Source organism: Neodiprion virginianus, chromosome 4, assembly GCF_021901495.1.
Source record: "Neodiprion virginianus isolate iyNeoVirg1 chromosome 4, iyNeoVirg1.1, whole genome shotgun sequence".
NCBI classification, from domain to species: domain Eukaryota; kingdom Metazoa; phylum Arthropoda; class Insecta; order Hymenoptera; family Diprionidae; genus Neodiprion; species Neodiprion virginianus.
The window spans coordinates 28,305,665-28,312,670 of record NC_060880.1 but is presented as its reverse complement, the minus strand read 5'-3'; the positions used below and the strand labels follow the sequence as shown (position 1 = coordinate 28,312,670).

Here is a 7,006-nt window from a genome sequence, read left to right as displayed (position 1 = left end):
CTTTACAGAAATCTATCGCTAATGATTGTTCCATCGAAATGTGTGACAAAAGTCCTTGGTGACACGAATTCAATGATGCCACTGGCAAGAAATTTGCTGCAAGGACTTTTGATGAGTAATTTTAAGCACGCTTGACTCAGTTACAGGTTGACCGCCGTTCCTCGACTGCTGCAGTAGTTTGAGACAAAGAACGAATCTTCCGACACCGCTTGCACGAATTGGATATGTTCAAGAAAGTTTTAGTCAACGAATTTATTTTCAAAACCTTCTGGAATTCCACGAATTAAGATGCGAATGATCGTTTCGTCAAAAGAGAAGAATCATTTTCTCGATGGTAGACCGGTTAATTGGACACCAAAATACACTTTTGCTTTCAGTGTAGAAAGTGCAAGCGCTAACGACTTGTACGACGACACTACAGGTATACGTGCGACAGGGATTTAGACCTGGCAAGATTCGGATACGACCTTCAGGTAACGGTTACTGGGGTCGAATTCATCAGTTTTATAGATGTCGCAACCCGCGTGGCATTATACCAGTGAGAACCAATACCCTCGATGAGTTTACTCGTAGGTTGGCGTCCGTACACTTTTACTCCATGACGCAGCATCAGGATACGACGGTACTCCTGAACCAGTTACGAGCATTCACCTTAACCACATTATAAATTGCCTTTGTCCCTCGCTCGCGCTCGCTCACAACATCCGGCGGGATATTTCTGCAATTCTTAATAAACATCCTACTCATTCATAATAATCTGGATTTCATTGCGACTGCAATCGCGGTGTCTGTGGCAGTCGGACGACTCATCGCAGACGTAATATCTGCAATAGTTTCATACCTTGAATCCAGATTGTTGTCAGCATTCACGAACGTTGGGTCTCCACGGATTAACGGAAGAATCAATTCCATGTCAGCTTGAATGCTGGTTGCATCATGCCTTCCTGCAGAACAACTGGAAACAGAGGATTGGGACCTGCCGTTAGAGGGTAGAGGTTTGGTGATTCTTGACCTCTGCAACATTTCGTATCTTTATGATTTCGGCTAGAGTTGTGCAATCCATGAACGTCAAGGAACCATTTACACCGGTGTACCTAAGCAAATACGTGGATATACGTCGTGACGAAGCGCACGCGTGACTGTGATGACTGTTATTTCACGTGGATGGAGCATAGTAGCGTAGTGCGTATGCCGAAGGAGTGTAAATTGATTGGAACAACCGAAAATTGTACGATTGCGCAAGGCAGTTTGACGGCGCGGGCACACCTTCGTATATCCCTGGCTTCGTTCGATTCCTCATTAATCGCATCGACCAATTTCAAATTAGTATATCATATATCATATTTTTTTTTTTTTAATTATACGCTTGATGAAATCGCTCTCGGGTATTCAACTTTTAATTTCATCGCATTCTTGAGGGTGATTTTGGTAAACAAACATAAAGTGATTCAGTGTTTAGAAAAACAGCAGCGTTGGGCAATCCACATTTATGCTCTTTACGGTGACGGGATGATACAGCAGCGAATGGGTAATAGGTTACATCGAAATAATACGATGCAGTTTCATTTACGACACAATACTCAATAGCATAATGTCCGAATTGAAATGGAATAGCTTGAAATTGCGCGGCTACCGCGTCATTGAAAAATTCCTCACAAAGCACTCAAAGTGTCAGATACATCCGGTGGCGCGATTGCAAATTATTCAACGAGCTCTAATTTCTCTAATTTCGATAAAATCTCAGATCTAAACCAGCAAGTGAGCTCACTCACAGCGCAATTTCACCAAAGACGAATTAGGTATTCTCAGATCGACAGGCGATAGAATGACACGATCATTAGCCATCAGATGGCAGCCAGATTTATTGTACATGAAACTCAAGCGTGAAATTACATTCGGAGATACATTCGGAGATAAAATTGTTCACTTATTACGGTCTGCGCTTATTATAATATCCCCCCGTGTGCATTATACCCACACACCCATCTATGCATACCTACGCCGGCATTCAAATTTCAAGCTCCTCTGAAGCTCGTCATACAGAGATATATGTATAGAGGTAGGCAGCAATTCATTGTTTCTTGCACCATCGAAACGTCTTTGCTCAATCGAAACCTGATACCGCCAAGTGTTACTTGTGTTTTTCAAAGCCCTGCACAATTAGCATGAGGCTAACGTAATGCGCCGCTGCGCGCTTTGTCAGTTGACTAATTGTACTTAAAATACGTCGGAATCAATTAAGACCGAATACAGGAATCGGAAAAGGATGAAAAAAAACGCCAACACCATATAGACATTCAGAGATCGGAATTGGAGAGTGTGAAACAGGCTTAAGGACCCCCTCGGTTTGGCCGGCGTGTCAGTCATCGGCTTTCTTCGTGTCGAATCAACGACTGATAATGGAATCATTAGCCAACGATTGACAGAGAATGATGACTGGCTAAGGAGAAATTATGATATTAAACTTTGACCCGAGAAAATGATGGTTGAAATATATTCGCTTTTACGAATGCGTCACTCCCACGAGAAGAGGTGTATAACGTACCTAGGTATATCTGCCGTATATACGTGTAATAAGGTACGAGAGGCGTTCTTAAACGTATTAGACGAGGAATGGCGAGGCAACGAAACGCGGCGATATGCAGTTCAAATGTCAGATAATCAATTCCACCCGACACTTTTGCCCATTATAATCCTCGGACAAATTTTGTGGTATTAGGTATCACGATCGCTCGGCTCTTCCCAGCCCGACTGAAATGATATCGCGAAATCGCGTTCGAGTCAAAATCTACTATGGACGCGTTTTGTTCGGAGAACACAGCAAGTTGACCATCTCGTGACCGCTTTCTCCGCGGGCGGCTATCTCTTCTTCGTTGTCACATTATTATAGGCATGATCGTAACGGGTGCTATAGTAATACCCGGATTAACTTACGCCTCCTACACAATACGTAACAGGTGAGAGCACCTACAGTTAATGTGCACTTACAGGGCGATTCATCTTGGGAAAACCTTAAAGCCAAACTATCCACGTCACTCCGTTCTCATTTCTCTACACCACTCTAATCTCTTTATCTCCGCCGTTAGTTAGTCGTTATTTCAGTATACACCCAGACGAGAAACTTGCTAATGTCGTTACTCTCCGCAAAGCTCACCGTTTGGAGTGATTCAAGGTCGGAAACATTGCGGTACGATGATACGAGCTTGCAATTTCAATGATAATCGATTGAATGATCGGGTAGCTGGAAACAAGTAGCTGCACTTGGAAATAAAACGGTGTTGACCATTTAACAACAGGATAGGCTAACAGAGTTTGAATAATTCATTTGAGTCGGTACAATTCTCTACGTAAGGTCGACACGTAGCGGTAAGCTTTAATCGATATGAATACAAATCAACGCAAATCTTGCACCGAATTTCTAAAACTTGAGTAGGTAGTCGGAGACATTCAAGGTCGGCAATCTTATATTTTTATTTTTTTATGAAATATTTTCACTCTGCATGAAGTTGTGCCTTGGATTAATGAAATCCCAAAAGACAATTCTGAAAAGGAAATCGTCCGAATAATTGATTATGTTACCTAATTTGTTCGACTACTTGAGAAGACATGAATTAATTAGAAATACTTGAGTAATTAGTTTTTGCAGCCGATTGAAAATTTCTGACGACTAAAACTGAGCGATTTCATTTTCACCGAGCCTCCAATGGATGGAAAATGTCGCAGGACGTGTTCCGATTATATTTGCACGCAAAGAACAGGTTTAGGCGGATATAAGATCATAATATTAAAAGGTACAAGCCCCCAGGTTTCTCATTAACTGGATAGTATAAAAATATTCATTACCCTGCGCTATAAAATTATTCGTTCGTCCCTTGCAAAGCCGAATTAAAAATTCCTCATAGCAACTACCGAGCGCCTATTTCTACCCATCTTTTTGCATTCCGTTTCAGCGCGGTGTGCTGGTAGGTGCTTGTTGCCTCGCGTTGCCCGAGTACTGGACTTCTTAGCGGGGAATTAATTGCTACGTTTTTTCTCTTTATCTCTCTCTCTTTCTCCCTGTGGTGGAGCAAAAAATAAAAGCATTTCATTAGTATTTACATTACCCGACGCAGCTCCGGGGAATAAATAAATTTCATCTGCCTATATATTATCTTATTTTGCACGAGACGCATGCACATGTGTGATCGCAATATACCTGTACGCCTGTTAAATTATGCACGTAGATTCGTGTTTCACATGATAATATGCAGGCGATGCGATAACGGAACGGGATGGAACGGAACGGAACGGAACGGTGCGGTGCGCAACCTCGAACAGCCTTGCCTCCGGGCGCATCTTCGGCATCTGAAGCATCGCGAGAGGTAGGAGTGAATGGGTGGGGTGCAAAAATGCGCAAGGCCAAAAACTTGAGGAAATACCGAAAGTCAAATTACCGACACGTAAAAAACTAGGAAAACCATAAATACGAAAAGTCGTCGCGGAGAAAAATAAAAAATGAGAACGCCAGAATGTATAAATAAATTTAAACCGACACTTTTTTTGAGAATGGGCAAGATTACGATGGGAAAAATATTGAGTTGCGAAAATTCAAAACAGTCAAAAAGTTGATTTTTCGAATGTCAGACTCGTTCCTTTTTCGAGAAATTTACGTATCCGAATTTATCGATAACGACTAACCAAAGACTCGAAAGGTGAAAATCCCAAAACCCACCAAGACAGAATATTCGCGAGATTCGGTATTTCGATCTTTAGGGATTCTGGTCCTTTTGCATTCAGCGAATCGAAATTTTGCTCCTTCAGAACTTTCATTGTCGACAGATAATTTTTTTGTTTTTTTAGCTGTTCGAAGTATTAGCCGCTCTCAATTTTTAATTTCGTAACTCTCATCTTTCTATATCTTCATATTCTGTGCTTTGTTCATTCAGAATGCAGACTGTTCTGAAAATTTGGGGATAAAAGACCGTTCAGTTGAATGACCTTTCGAGAAAAGAATTATTCTACTGGGTGATTTGTGGAAAATCCCAATTCCGGTACTCTGATCGTTCGTTATTTTAAAATTCATGTCTCGAACGTTTCGGGTTTTCGACCAGTCGACTTTTTAGTCTTTCGGGATTTTGACCCTCACCCGAATGAATAGGTGGGATGGGATTCTTACACCTACGGTCGTACCTGCCTCAATTTGAGCTACATGTACGACATGGCGTCGATGCCATTTGTGTGCCGCGTCGTGAATAAAAAGTAGCATAGCAAAAAGCGAAGAACTCAGAATTATTCGGGAATTCACCGAATACTGACTCACTCGCAAACAATACGATGTATACTTCATATGGGATGCTTCGGCAAGTTTCGTACCTCGGGATGTGGGTCAATCGATAAATCACGCCACGCTAAATTATAGCTGTTCGTAACATATCGCCTTTTCAAATTGGTCATGTCACTTGAGATTTTACTTTCAGTTCGAAATGGTATCAGGCGGTGTCGAACGCTCACCATTAGCTTAGATGAAAGCCAAAGGATCTTTGGAAAAATCAGCCGGGTGTAAATCGAGAAGTGGGCGGAGAACGGCATCACTCAAAATAGTTGTTTTAAAACATTGAGTCGATACCCGTCCATCAGGCACCTTGAATTTCAAAGTCCGAAAACTCCACTGATGTCGGCGAATTTGTAAATTTCCATTTGCATTTGCAGAGGACCTCTTATTGGTATCACAATCAACGAATCCAGTGATCAACTGACCGACCGACGACTCTTGCTTAATTTCGACAGAAAGATATTTCGAGCCGAGAATTAATGATCTTTCCTTCGCGGGAGACGATTTTTCAAAGGGTTCCGACGATTCAAGCTGATGGAATTCATGGTTATGGTTCCACTGACTTTTCTTTTTTTTTTCTTATTCTCTTTTACGCAGATGCATCAGGTCCGAATGACGAAGGAGAATAAGTGAGAAAAATACAGGCTTGTAGGTATAAACTGGGTAATTTTGAGTGACTGGAAATAGTTTGGCCAGTGTCAATCCGTGACCTGAAATAGGAAACGAAATATTATACTTGCGTACGTACGCAACTGTAAGTAACCAATTAAAAAATTTTCTCCGCTAGGTAACTCGGACAATAAATCAAAATCCAATCGCTAATATATGTGCCAAGGCACTGGTCAAGTTCAAACAACTTACTCACGTCCGACGTACGGAACATCCGGTTAAACTGAGCGCGGTTGAAGATATGCGAGAGAAATTGCAGAAAACGCCGGCATTTACAGCTACATAGAAATTTTTCGAGTTGACAAAAGTTCACGAGGAACAATTTGGGGACTGAGCCCCTGATGCCAGCCAGGGTCGTCTCTCCTCCTGCGGAATGAAATATGAGACTTGATCCCCGGCTTTGGCTGTCAGTTGCCACACAGCGTATTATAAAGGCCGCGAAATTCTTGTCCGCCTTTAGGAAAGTCCGGGAAAGATCATGCAGCGAAGTTGGACGAGGATCGAGCAAGTTCGGCAAGGATCGAGCGCTCCGCGGTTATACAGAATGAAATATGAGTCTCGGGTTCGTTTAGTTGCAACATAACATATAACAGCCACCAAATTCTTCGCTGAGCTGGCAGCCACCTTTGAACCAAACTTTTACTCGTGTCCGCCGAGTCCCTACCAATCCGCTCACAATCAGCTCTTTCACTCGGATCCCTTACGGAGCCGCCTGCTCACAACTCGAACCAAGTCCGTGCGCAGCGCAGTTTCACGGTGTACAAATTTCTTGTCGTATAAATCTCCGGATAATTATAATCATATATCGATTAACTATAGGCGAAGGAAAGAGAAAGAGGAGAAAGAAAGAGAGAAAATTACTCCATGTTTTGATGCAAAAAAGGCACGAGTATAAAAGCTTCCGGTTCGACGAAGTGTTAAATCTTCGTATGCTTTTTTTTAGCTCTTTATGTTTTCTTCGTTTCATTTTTTCCTACGTCATAAACTACATAATACTATACGTTATACGCCGCGTATATGAAAGTC

The 7,006-nt window shown here is 42.0% G+C and overlaps 1 long non-coding RNA gene across 1 annotated transcript in view; it reads right to left on the bottom strand.

Annotated features, from left to right (window-relative positions):
* Window positions 1–7,006, bottom strand: part of LOC124303490 (uncharacterized) — a 31,392-nt gene continuing 24,386 nt past the window's right edge. The window contains exons 3-4 of the long non-coding RNA XR_006907924.1: window positions 842–1,014; window positions 1–726 (exon numbers count right to left, since the gene is read on the bottom strand). This is a non-coding gene — a long non-coding RNA (uncharacterized LOC124303490). The remainder of the gene's footprint in view (window positions 727–841; window positions 1,015–7,006) is intronic.